The 13,683-nt window shown below is 32.8% G+C and overlaps 1 non-coding gene across 1 annotated transcript; it reads left to right on the plus strand.

Moving 5' to 3' along the window:
* Positions 1 to 6,635: 6,635 nt before the first annotated feature.
* Positions 6,636 to 6,734, plus strand: LOC141650376 (small nucleolar RNA SNORA64/SNORA10 family). Its single transcript, XR_012546415.1, has one exon. It is a non-coding gene; the product is annotated as a small nucleolar RNA SNORA64/SNORA10 family (small nucleolar RNA).
* Positions 6,735 to 13,683: the final 6,949 nt, after the last annotated feature.

Raw genomic sequence — 13,683 nt, forward strand, 5'->3', positions numbered from 1 at the left:
GGATGCTCAGAGAATGGGTTAGGGCAGTTCCGTTTATCGTGGTGTGCCATTTGTTTACAGTTATTACACATGCGCTTTGGCTTAGAAGCCAAGGCAATGGCTTTAGCCTTAGCTGACACCATTCTTTTACCGCCGCCTTTGTTTTTCGATTGTTTTGGTGGAAGTATTGTTACCTCGTCACTGGCGGGGCAACCAAGGATTCGCTCAAATTCCTGCTGCTTTGTTAAATCCTTCTTGTACGGTAAAAGTTTCTCCTTGAACTCTCTAATTAACGAGCTTAAGTTCACAACTTCAGTCTCACTCGTGCCACGAAGTAAACCCATGGTTGCATGAACTTCTGACCACAACTTCACCATCGCAACTTCTTTTGCATCAGCGCTACTATTTATTTCCATTTGTTCACCATCACATTCTGATAATCTGAATTGCAATGCATCCTTTCTCCATCTTGTAGAAACGTAATCAACCGGAATTGTCTTCATGCCGTTAGCCGACAAAATCCATACTATATGTCGGCACGAAATCCCATCCTTTCAAACATCATACAGCTGCACTATGTAGTCTGTGTCCCTGTAATCCATTTAAATTATGTCGTTAGTAGTCTTATACATATAATAATAACAGTTAAACATTATCACGTAGAGTTATACATATGGCAACAAGAGTTATACATTCTGAAAGCTACAGTTATTCAAACTCTAATCAGAGTTATACTACAAATAGTCATAGATTCGGTGAAAAATTGAATTTCTAATGTTATTCTGAAAGTAGAGTTATACATATGGCAACAAGAGTTATACACTCTGAAAGCTAAAGTTATTCAAAATGTAATCAGAGTTATACTACAAATGACAACAGTTCAGTGAAAAATTGAATAACTCCTAATGTTATTCTGAAAGTAGAGTTATACATATGGGAACAAGAGTTATACATTCTGCAAGTAGAGTTATGCATATAATAAGAAAAGTTATACATTCAGAGCCTTTTAGTTATTCAAAATGTTGTCAGATTTATACAGCAGATAACTGCAGTTCACTGAACAATTGTATAACTTCTATGTTCAGACAATGTAACTTTGGCACTATATCTACCAACTTCAGTCAACTACCACATAAAGTTGATGCCAAAATGTTGTTACCTGGGTTGTACTCTACGTTGAAACTTTTCTGTCTGATTGAATCCTTTACGACAGTCACTTCAACCCCATCTCTTTCAGCATAGCCCCCGGTCTTACATGTATCGATTGAGCAAATGACCTCTAGTTGGAATTCCTTGAAAACCTCACGGGTATAAACATTTGACGCATATTCCTCTATTGGTAAATGCGTCCCCGTTGCCGGTGTTGAGTGTCGGTTTTCATGGTCAAGTCTCTTCTGCGTATGCCGCTGATGGTCCATAGCGCTTTCAAAACGCATCCAAAACTCCACTAACGTACCTGACTTCTCCTCGAACTTCTTAAAAAAACTATTACTGCTCTCTGATCTCTGGGTTGTCCTCATTACACCACCCATGTTCAAGTCCCTGCAATGTGCCATCACCCATTGGCTCCTTTTATCGTACGCCTCTGTAAACCACTCTTCGTTCACAAGACCATGCGCGTCCATTATTTCTGCCCACCTAGCGTCAAAGTCGTCTGCTTCTATGTTGTCGTCCCATATAATGTTGTTCAATTTCTGAACGAACTCCTTATAATCCTCCCTTGTCACCCCGACCTTTGATGGCACCTTGTTCATTATATGCCACATGCAAAATCGGTGGCGTGCAGTCTTGAAGGCAAGGGGTACGGCCTTAATAATGCCTGGATCCTGATCTGTGATAATGTACTTGGGTTCCTTTCCTCCCATAGCATTCAAAAACCTGTTGAAAACCCACTGGAAGGATTCATGGTCTTCATGGGCAATCAACGCCCCACAGAATGTCACTGATCGCTTATGGTGATCTACGCCAGTGAATGGCGTGAAAATCATATAGTACTTGTTTGTTGAGTATGTTGGGTCGTACGACACTGCATCTCCAAATACGGAGTAGTTCCTTCTAGCGGTTCTGTCAGCCCATATTGCGCTTCGAAGGCTGTTATCCTTGTCAACTTCATAATCAAAATAAAACCCCTGCCTATTTTGTGCCATATTCTTGAACCGGTCAATGAACAATTGACCGTCCCGTTTATGGATGAAGCACTTCACATCTCGGTGGAAGTTCTTAAAATCAGTTAAGGATGCACCAATGTTCTCGAACCCATTTACGAACTCCTTACACATGTTGTACGTCCTAGTTGCTCCTATCCTCAACTGCAGTGGACAACAAATGCTTATCGTCTTTGATTAATAACCAAGAATTCCTCAACTATAACTCTTTCAGCTATTCTTATAACTTCTTGAAACATATGCATAACTCCATTGATTGATTGTGCAACTTCTTATTATTTTTAACTCTTAGGTTTACATAACTCTATCATCTCGGTGAATAACTTTAGAAGTTTGCCATTCAATTAGTGGATGTTTGTTTAATAGTAAACTAACCCTTGAGTTGTACATTATCAAGTACTTGTGAAAATCTTCTATGTTCCGCGACATCTTTTGAAACTGACGATCCTCACTCGATACAAGCTCGTGATTATGCCCCATGTGGAATCGGTCAATTACTAGTACTCCATTCTTCATAAATAGCCTGACATGTGCTTTACACTCTACCCTCTTGACTGTATATTTCTTCTGGTTCGCAGTTCTTTTTCCCCATTGCATTTCTTCTTCCCTAACCCCGGTCTCATTTTTTTTTATTACTGCCTCTCCTTTTGGGACATATGTGAATCCCTCTCTATTGCAAACCAGCAACTTTGACTTGATTTCACCGTCGCGCCATTTTTTCATCGAGTACTTCCGAACATCAAACCCGGACGCCAATGCATAAACTTTATAGAATGTCACTGCCTCGTCGATTTCAAAAAATTGTTGCCCTACACAAGGTGTAAACTCCGCTGCCAAATGCTTACAATACTCAGTTTCCGCCTTACGACCATCGAGCGAGAATCAAACATCCATGAAATGATTAAGAAATACATAACTCTACGCATATCTTTGTATAACTCTATGCACATCTTTGTATAACTTTGGGTATATAATGTATAACTCTAACCATATCATGTATAACTATAGTCACACTCTGTATAACTCTAGGTAGATACTGTATAACTATATTCACACTCTGTATAACTCTAGTCACAGTTGTTATAACTCTAGTCATACAATGTATAACTCTAGTCACAGTCTGTATAACTCTAGTCATACAATGTATAACTCTAGTTAAACTCTGTATAACTCTAGTCATTCAATGTATAACTCTAGTCATTTAATGTATAACTCTAGTCACAGTCTGTATAACTCTAGTCATACAATGTATAACTCTAGTCAAACCCTGTATAACTTTAGTCATTCAATGTATAACTCTAGTCATTTAATGTATAACTCTAGTCACACTGTATAACTCTGGGAAAGAATGTTTAACTGTAGGCAGATAATGTATAACTCTAGTCACAGTATTTATAATCCTAGTCATACAATGTATAACTCTAGTCACAATCTGTATAACTCTAGGCATAAAATGTATAACTCTAGGCATTTGATGTATAACTCTAGTCACACTTTATAACTCTAGGCACCGTCTGTATAACTCTAGTCATACGATGTATAACTCTAGCTACACAATGTATAACTCTAGGCAGAGACTGTAAGATGTATAACTCATTCTACACAATGTATAACTCTTAGCATATAATGTATAACTCTAGTCATACTTTATATTCTAAGAGTTACACATTTAATGAAACGGCACAATATATGAAATGCAAAGGGTTATAAGATTTGAAGCAGGGATATGACACAACTTCCTAAACAAAATTCGTATTAATTTAAGCATCAAACCCTAAACATATTAATTAAAAAAATAACTCAAAGGACACATTACTAATTATAAATTCATTCCACTATCTCAATAACCAGTCCATTATATCCCTATCTCCACCCTAAACTCCAAACCCTAAATCTTTAAAACCTAATAAACTCCAAACTTCCTTCAATAATGAATGATACCATTCGTTTAACATGCATTATGACCGAGTACAACAAAAGTTTCATACGCCGCTTGCAGGAAATCGAGAGGAAGTACAGGCTCTTCCTTGACGATGCTCGGATCGCACTCAAGGACGCCAAAAAAAATGGCTTATTAGAGTCGCAGATAATGCAGCTATTAGAAGATATTGCATCTGCGGAACGAAACCTCCAAATAGCAAAGGAGGAGAGGATGAATATCATAGAAGAGAATGCATCCCTATATGAACATCTAAGAATTGTATTTTTAGCAATGCATTAAGTTTATGTATCTATATCTATTAATTAAGTTCATGTATGTTAAATGTGGATTTGTTTTACTATCCTCTCCATCATCTTCTTTGTTTTATTTTATTTAATTTGTTTTACTAACAAACGCAGAAAATCTAAGCGAATAATAATTACAGAAAAAATAAATGACGGAGAAAAACACATGCAAATACCATGTATAACTCTGGCCACAGAATGTATAACTGTAGACATTTAATGTATAAGCCTAGACACAGTCTGTATAACTTTTAGCATATAATGTATAACTCTAGGCATATAATGTATAATTGCAGTGATATGTTGTATAACTCCTCTACAAAATGTGTATAACTGTAATCATACAATGTATAACTCTATACACAGTCCGTATAACTCTAATCATACAATGTATAACTCTAGACACAGCATGTATAACTCTATGCAATTAATGTATAACTCTAGGCACAGCATGTATAACTCTAGTCATACGATGTATAACTCTAGACACAGTCTGTATAACTCTAGTCATACTATGTATAACTCTAGCTACACAATGTATAACTCTAGTCGTACAATGTATAACTCTTACCTATACATGGATAACTGTACTTCACAGAATGTATAACTCTTGTACCCAATTTGTATCACTCTTGTTATTTTTTGTAAAACTCATAACTGTAATCATACATGGATAACTGTACTGCAGGCATGTGTTGTGTAACTGTTGTACACAATTTGTATAACTCTTGATATTTTTTGTATAACTCATAGCTGTCTTATAAAATTTGCCTTGTTTCATAACTGTAGTGATATGTTGTATAACTCCTCTACAAAATGTGTATAACTGTAATCATACAATGTATAACTCTATACACAGTCCGTATAACTCTAATCATACAATGTATAACTCTAGACACAGCATGTATAACTCTATGCATTTAATGTATAACTCTAGGCACGGCATGTATAACTCTAGTCATACGATGTATAACTCTAGACACAGTCTGTATAACTCTAGTCATACTATGTATAACTCTAGCTACACAATGTATAACTCTAGTCGTACAATGTATAACTCTAGCTACACAATGTATAACTCTTAGCATATAATGTATAACTCTATACACAGTCTGAATAACTCTAATCATACAATGTATAACTCTAGACACAGCATGTATAACTCTAGTCATATAATGTACAACCCTCCACATCCTATAACTTCACTTAATGAATGTATAACTTCACCTATAACATGAATAACTATATCAAAATTGGTTCTTTAGTAAGATTTTTACGCACAATTTAGGGTTTGAATTACCCTGTTACCTGTAGTTGCAGGAAATTGTCAAAGAGTTTTACAAAAAACCTCTGGAGTTATAACACGATGAATATAAGAACTACATGTGTACACTGTATTATTGAAGTTATACATATTTGGGTCAGAGTTTTACAAAAACCCACTGAAGTTATAATTTCTACTTGATCAAGCTTTTAAATTTCCATCATTTTTTGCCATCAACAACAAGCTACCAAATTGAAAGAACAAATCTGATGAACACCATGAAAGTACAACAGTATTAAGAATAACGAATACAAATTAAATAACTACAACGTACAATAATGAACATTAATCCAAAATTACATATAGCACTTTCTATTTGAACATCAAGCTACAATAATAACCTAGACACAAATAAGAAAGTAAACAACTCACCTTCGAGGGCAACTTCAATCTGCATATGATCCACTTCACAAACACTGACTGTCATTTCCTGCTTGTTTTTCTGATGAAGAATGACAGTTTTTTTTTGTCTTCAACAAAGCTAATGATTTTTAACGGATGAACAATAACGTACTTTATCTCATAACAATTTTTTTATCTGATGATCACTGAGTAGTTTTCCATTTGCGCTGAAATTTCTCTTATTTTTTTGATGATTTATATTGTATTTGACAGGATTTAGGATCGTTTTTGTGGGGATTTTTATAGGTTTTTGCTTGTTGAGAGGTTTTGAATGGTGAAAAGAGGAGGGAAGCATGCAAAATGATATAGGAGGCTTTGTTTATTGCTATTGTCCGCGAGATTTGATATGGAGGCAGTACATTAACAGTGAAAGTGGTCCTCTCTCACACAATCAGCATTTTTTTTTTTTGCTCTGAAAAACACGCCCTCTCTCCTCATCTCATCCCTTCAATCCCTTCATCCAAGGGCTCTTATAAAGACTTAGGGCCTTATAAGGTATGAAGGCCTTATAAGAACCCTTCTTTCTCTCTCTCTCCCTCTCTCTCTCTCTCTCTCTATATATATATATATATATATATATATAGAGAGAGAGAGAGAGAGAGAGGAAGGATCAACTAAGGTCCTTAGATATAATAAGTCCATAAGTCTTATTGTGAGCCATTGGATGGAGGGAGATGGATGGTCAAGATCAACCTCCAAAAGTGTGTTTATGTACTAATATCACTCATTCTCTCCTCCTTCACTAATCTTTCTAATTAATCATTAATTCACTATAACTTCTTTTCCTCTCATCCACTTTTCTCACATATCACACAACTCATCTTCTCTCTAAAACCCCAAAAAATAAAAACCCAAAAAATCCAAATAAATAAAAAACCCAAAACCCAAATAAATAAATAAAACCCAAAAAATCCAATTAAATCAAAAAACCCAAAAAATCCAATTAAATCAAAAAACCCAAATAAATCATTCATTCTTCTCTTCCTCATTCACCACCACCCACCACTATCACACCCGACACCATCTCACCACCCACCACCGCCGCCACCACACCGCCGCCACCGCACCGCCGCCACCTTTTTTTTTTTTTTTTTTTTTTTTTTTTTTTTTTTTTTTTTTTTTTTTTTTTTTTCGTTTGGTGTTTATTTTCATGTTTTGAGTTGTTTTTTCCATTCATTTTTTGTTGTTGTCTTTTATTTTCTTTTATTTTGTTACTTCTCGTTTTTTATTCATTTTCTCAAATCTCTTCTTGTTATACTTTTTTTTTTTAAGATTTCGGGTTTTAAATCTCGTTTTTTTTTTATGAGATACTTTTTTTTCATCTAAGATCTACTAAAAAATTTTTCATAAAATTTTTTGTTTTAATCTTAGCCATATAAAAATTCTTATAATTTGTTGTTTTAATCTTAGCCATATAAAAATTCTTATAATTTGTTGGACTAAAGTTATACAAAAATGAACCAAAGTTATACAAAAATGAACCAAAGTTATACAAAAATGAACCAAAGTTATACAAAAATGAACCAAAGTTATACAAAAATGGACTAAAGTTATACAAATATGGATTAAAGTTATACAAATATGGGCTAAAGTTATAAAAATAAGGCCTAAAGTTATACAAAAATGAACCAAAGTTATACAAAAATGGACTAAAGCTATACAAAAATTTGGACAAAAGTTATACAAAAATGAACCAAAGTTATACAAAAATCGACCAGAGTTATACAAAAATGCACCAAAGTTATACAAAAAATGGACTAAAGTTGTACAAAAAATTGGACTAAAGTTATACAAAAATTGGACTAAAGTTATACAAAAATGAACCAAAGTTATACAAAAATGAACCAAAGTTATACAAAAATGGACTAACTTTAGTTCATTTTTGTATAACTTTGGTTCATTTTTGTATAACTTTGGTTCATTTTTGTATAACTTTAGTCCAATTTTTTGTGTAACTTTAGTCCAATTTTTGTATAACTTTGGTGCATTTTTGTATAACTCTGGTCGATTTTTGTATAACTTTGGTTCATTTTTGTATAACTTTGGTTCATTCTTGTATAATTTTAGTCCAATTTTTTGTATAATTTTAGTCCATTAAAGTATAACTTTGGTTCATTTTTGTATAACTTTAGTCCATTGTTGTATCACTTTAGTCCAATTTTTGTATAACTTTAGTCTTTTTTTGTATAACTTTAGTCTTTTTTTGTATAACTTTAGTCCATATTTGTATAACTTTAGTCCATTTTTGTATAACTTTGGTCGATTTTTGTATAACTTTGGTTCATTTTTGTATAACTCTGGTTCATTTTTGTATAACTTTAGTCCAATTTTTTGTATAACTTTAATCCAATTTTTGTATAACTTTAGTCTTTTTTTGTATAACTTTGGTCATAAAATGTATAACTTTAGTTATAAAATGTATAACTTTAGTCGTAAATAGTAAAAAAATCAAACAATAAATATGAAAAATATGAAAAAAAAAAAAAATAATAATAACAAAAACCAAAAAAACTCATAATAACAAAAACAAAAAACCAAATAACAATAATAAAACCAAAAAACCAACAACCCAACCACACCCGAAATCTAAAATAAACCAAATAACAATAAAAAAAAACCTAATTTAAATATCGTGTGTATAACTCTAATGCACGCAGTGTATAACTTTAATAGACAAGATGTATAACTTTAGTCCAAAAAATCAAATAACAATAACAACCAAATAAAAAAATAAAAAAACCCATACAAAAACACATATAACAAGACATATTTAAAAAAAAAAACAACAAACAAACAGATCTCGACAAAACCAAAAACAACAAACAAACAAGAAAACCAAAAACAAAACCAAAAACCAAAAACAACAAATAACAATACAAATCAAAAAAAAAAAAAAAAAAAAAAAAAAAAAAAAAAAAAAACTAACACAGCAACAACAACACGATACAACCACAGCAACAACAATGAAAAACAAAACCCAAAACAATGAAAAACAAAAACCCAAAAATCTAAAAAAAGCAACACATCAACGAATCGAAAAAACCAAACGAAAAAAAAAAAAAAAAAAAAATCAAAAACGAAAATGGTGGTGGTGAGTGTTGGTGCGTGCGGTTCAGAGGATGCGGTGGTGGTGTTTGGTGTCGGGATGGCGCGGCAGGGTTGTTTGGGTGGCCGGTTCAGCCGGGTTGAGGAAGGAGGGTGGCCGGTTGAGGAAGGAGGGTTGAGGAAGGAGGGTGACGGGTTGAGGAAGGAGGGTGGCTGGTTGAGCCGTGGGTGAGGAGGAGGAGCCGTGGGTAATGGGGGAATTTGAAATGGTGGAGGATGGAGTTTTTATTGGTTTTTGGTTTTTGGTTTTTTTAGTTTGTTTATATTTGGTTTTTTTTTTTGAGAGAATGAGAGAAAGATGAGAGAGAATGAGTGTATGAGAGAAGTGTGAATGAATGAATAATGAGGAAGTGAGTTGGGAGATTAGAATGATGGAAGAGTTATACACAATTAGGTGGAGTTATACACAATTAGGGAGGGAGATTAGGGAGGTTCATTTGTGACCCTTGAATGAGATGTAATCTCATCCCTCCATCCCTTCCATCCAAAGGCCCTTATAAGGACTTAGGGACTCATATATATATATATATATAGAGAGAGAGAGAGAGAGAAGAGAGATCATGTAAGGCCAAGATATATAATGAGTCCATAAGTCTTATTGTGAGCCATTGGATGGAGGGAGATGGATGGCCAAGATCAACCTCCAAAAGTGTGTTTATGTACTAATATCACTCATTCTCTCCTCCTTCACTAATCTTTCTAATTAATCACTAATTCACTATAACTTCTTTTCCTCTCATCTACTTTTCTCACATATCACACAACTCATCTTCTCTCTAAAACCCAAAAAAATAAAAACTCAAAAAATCCAAATAAATAAAAAACCCAAAACCCAAATAAATAAATAAAACCCAAAAAATCCAATTAAATCAAAAAACCCAAAAAATCCAATTAAATCAAAAAACCCAAATAAATCATTCATTCTTCTCTTCCTCATTCACCACCACCCACCACTATCCCACCCGACACCAACTCACCACCCACCACCGCCGCCACCTTTTTTTTTTTTTTTTTTTTCGCCTCGGTTTTTTTTTTTTTTTTTTTTTTTTTTTTTTTTTTTTCGTTTGGTGTTTATTTTCATGTTTTGAGTTGTTCTTTCCATTCATTTTTTGTTGTTGTCTTTTATTTTCTTTTATTTTGTTACTTCTCGTTTTTTTATTCATTTTCTCAAATCTTTTCTTGTTATACTTTTTTTTTTAAGATTTCGGGTTTTAAATCTCGTTTTTTTTTATGAGATACTTTTTTTTCATCTAAGATCTACTAAAATATTTTTCATAAAATTTGTTGTTTTAATCTTAGCCATATAAAAATTCTCATAATTTGTTGTTTTAATCTTAGCCATATAAAAATTCTTATAATTTTTTGGACTAAAGTTATACAAAAATGAACCAAAGTTATACAAAAATGAACCAAAGTTATACAAAAATGAACCAAAGTTATACAAAAATTAACCAAAGATATACAAAAATGGACTAAAGTTATACAAATATGGATTAAAGTTATACAAATATGGGCTAAAGTTATACAAATAAGGACGAAAGTTATACAAAAAATGAACCAAAGTTATACAAAAATGGACTAAAGTTATACAAAAATTTGGACTAAAGTTATACAAAAATGAACCAAAGTTATACAAAAATGAACCAAAGTTATACAAAAATCGACCAGAGTTATACAAAAATGCACCAAAGTTATACAAAAATTGGACTAAAGTTATACAAAAAATTGGACCAAAGTTATACAAAAATGAACCAAAGTTATACAAAAATGAACCAAAGTTATACAAAAATGAACCAAAGTTATACAAAAATGGACTAAACATAACTTTGGTCCAATTTTTTGTATAACTTTAGTCCAATTTTTGTATAACTGTGGTGCATTTTTGTATAACTCTGGTCGATTTTTGTATAACTTTGGTTCATTTTTGTATAACTTTTGTCTATTTTTGTATAACTTTGGTTCATTTTTGTATAACTTTGGTTCATTTTTGTATAACTCTGGTCGATTTTTGTATAACTTTGGTCCATATTTGTATAACTTTGGTTCATTTTTGTATAACTTTAGTCCAATTTTTTGTATAACTTTAGTCCATTTTTGTATAACTTTGGTTCATTTTTGTATAACTTTAGTCCATTGTTGTATCACTTTAGTCCAATTTTTGTATAACTTTAGTCTTTTTTTGTATAACTTTGGTCTATTTTTGTACAACTTCAGTCCTTTTTTGTATAACTTTAGTCCATATTTGTATAACTTTAGTCCATTTTTGTATAACTTTGGTCCATTTTTGTATAACTTTGGTTCATTTTTGTATAATTTTAGTCCAATTTTTTGTATAACTTTAGTCCAATTTTTGTATAACTTTAGTCTTTTTTTGTATAACTTTGGTCATAAAATGTATAACTTTAGTCATAAAATGTATAACTTTAGTCGTAAATAGTAAAAAAATCAAACAATAAATATGAAAAATATGAAAAAAAAAAAAATAATAACAAAAACCAAAAAAACTCATAATAACAAAAACAAAAAACCAAATAACAATAATAAAACCAAAAAACCAACAACCCAACCAAACCCGAAATCTAAAATAAACCAAATAACAATAAAAAAAAAACCAAATTTAAATATCGTGTGTATAACTCTAATGCACGCAGTGTATAACTTTAATAACCAACAAAAAATTAAAAACCAAATAACAATAACCAACAAAAATTAAAAACCAAATAACAATAACAAAAAAGTATAACTTTAATGTTTTAAGTGTATAACTTTAGCCATAAATAGTATAACTTTAATGTTTTAAGTGTATAACCAACAAAAAATTAATAACCAACAAAAATTAAAAACCAAATAACAATTACAAAATAAAGTAAATATGACAAAAACACAAAAAAACCAATAGATCTAAAAAAACAACACCACACAAAATTAATACCAAATCTCAAATAATAATAAAAATAACTAAACTAAAAAAAAATAAAAACCAAATAACAATAATAACAATAACAAAACAAAAAACCAAATAACAATAAAAAAAAATACCCACAGAAAAATAACATAAAACCAAACGAAAATTAAAAAAAAAAAAAAAAAAAAAAAAAAAAAAAAAAAAAGAAAAAAGAAAAACAAGAACGAAAAAAAGGAGAAAGGAAGAGCAGGGAGGGAGAAAGGGAGAAAGGAAAAAAGCAAAAACAAAAAACAAGGACAACACCAACGACCCACCAACACACCTTGACCACACCACCAACACCTCCTCCAACCACCAACACCATCGCAACAACACCCGCCGACAACATAACCACCGCAAACATCACCAACCGCCGAGCAATGGAGGAAAGGCGGGATTTTCAAAATTTGAATTTTGAAAATAGGGGTGGTGGTCGTGGAGTTGTTGCGGTCGTGGAGGGAGGAGGAAGGCGGGTCGTGGAGTTGTTGCGGTGGTGGAGGGAGGAGGAAGTCGTGGAGTTGTTGCGGTGGTGGAGGGAGTTGTTGCGGTCGTGGAGTTGTTGCGGTGGTGGAGGGAGGAGGGAGGCGGGTGGTTGTTGTCGTGGAGTTGTTGCGGTGGAGGGAGGAAGGAGGCGGGTGGTGGAGAGGAGGGTGGTCGGGGAGGTGGAGCCGCGACATGGCAGAGGAAGGAGGACGGAGGAAATGGAGATTTGGTTTTTGGGTTTTTGGCTTTTTTTTATGAGAGAAAAAATGAGAGAGAATGAGAGATAATGAGTAAAATGAATGAATGATATGAGGGAGTGAGGAGAGGGAGATTAGAATTAGGAGGATTGATTAGGGGGAGGGATTAGTGAGGATCATTTGTGGCCCTTCAATGAGATGAAATCCCCTCCCTTCATCTCCTACATCCAAAGGTCCATATTAGGACTTAGGGACTCAATGGATGTAGTGGCCTTACTAGAACCACTATATATATATATATATATATATATATATATATATGTATAAAGTTTTAACAAACTTACGCATATCCAGTAACAAATCAGACATTTGAAACCGATGATGACAAGAGGCCATCATTTCCAGTGCTTTTTTCTGATACAAGACAGTCTGAGAAGACAAATGTTTGTTGTATTCGTCTCGAATGAAGTTCCTGGTATTTTTGGGGCGATCCAAATCCGAGTACTCGGTGACGAAATAAGGCATCAAGTATTTAGTCTAGCAAATTGAGAAATTCAAGGTCAACTAGTTTTGGAGCCCGTGAAAACCACGGGATCGTTAATAATTGATTGTTGTTTAAGTGTTTAATTTGTGAATAACTTATATGGAGTAGTCTCTCTCTCAATCATTTGTTTAATCTATAAAATATAATTAAAAGGCTAGCCTAAAATGACAAATAAACGCCACCTAGACAAAGTCACGTAGGATTCAAAAAGCCACCTAGATTAAAATTTAATGTGACGTGACATATTTAAATGTGATGTTGCATATTTTTAATATGACATGAATTATAATCAAAAAAATACTATTATACTTCAT

This window comes from Silene latifolia, chromosome 3, assembly GCF_048544455.1.
Source record: "Silene latifolia isolate original U9 population chromosome 3, ASM4854445v1, whole genome shotgun sequence".
Classification (NCBI taxonomy): Eukaryota; Viridiplantae; Streptophyta; class Magnoliopsida; order Caryophyllales; family Caryophyllaceae; genus Silene; species Silene latifolia.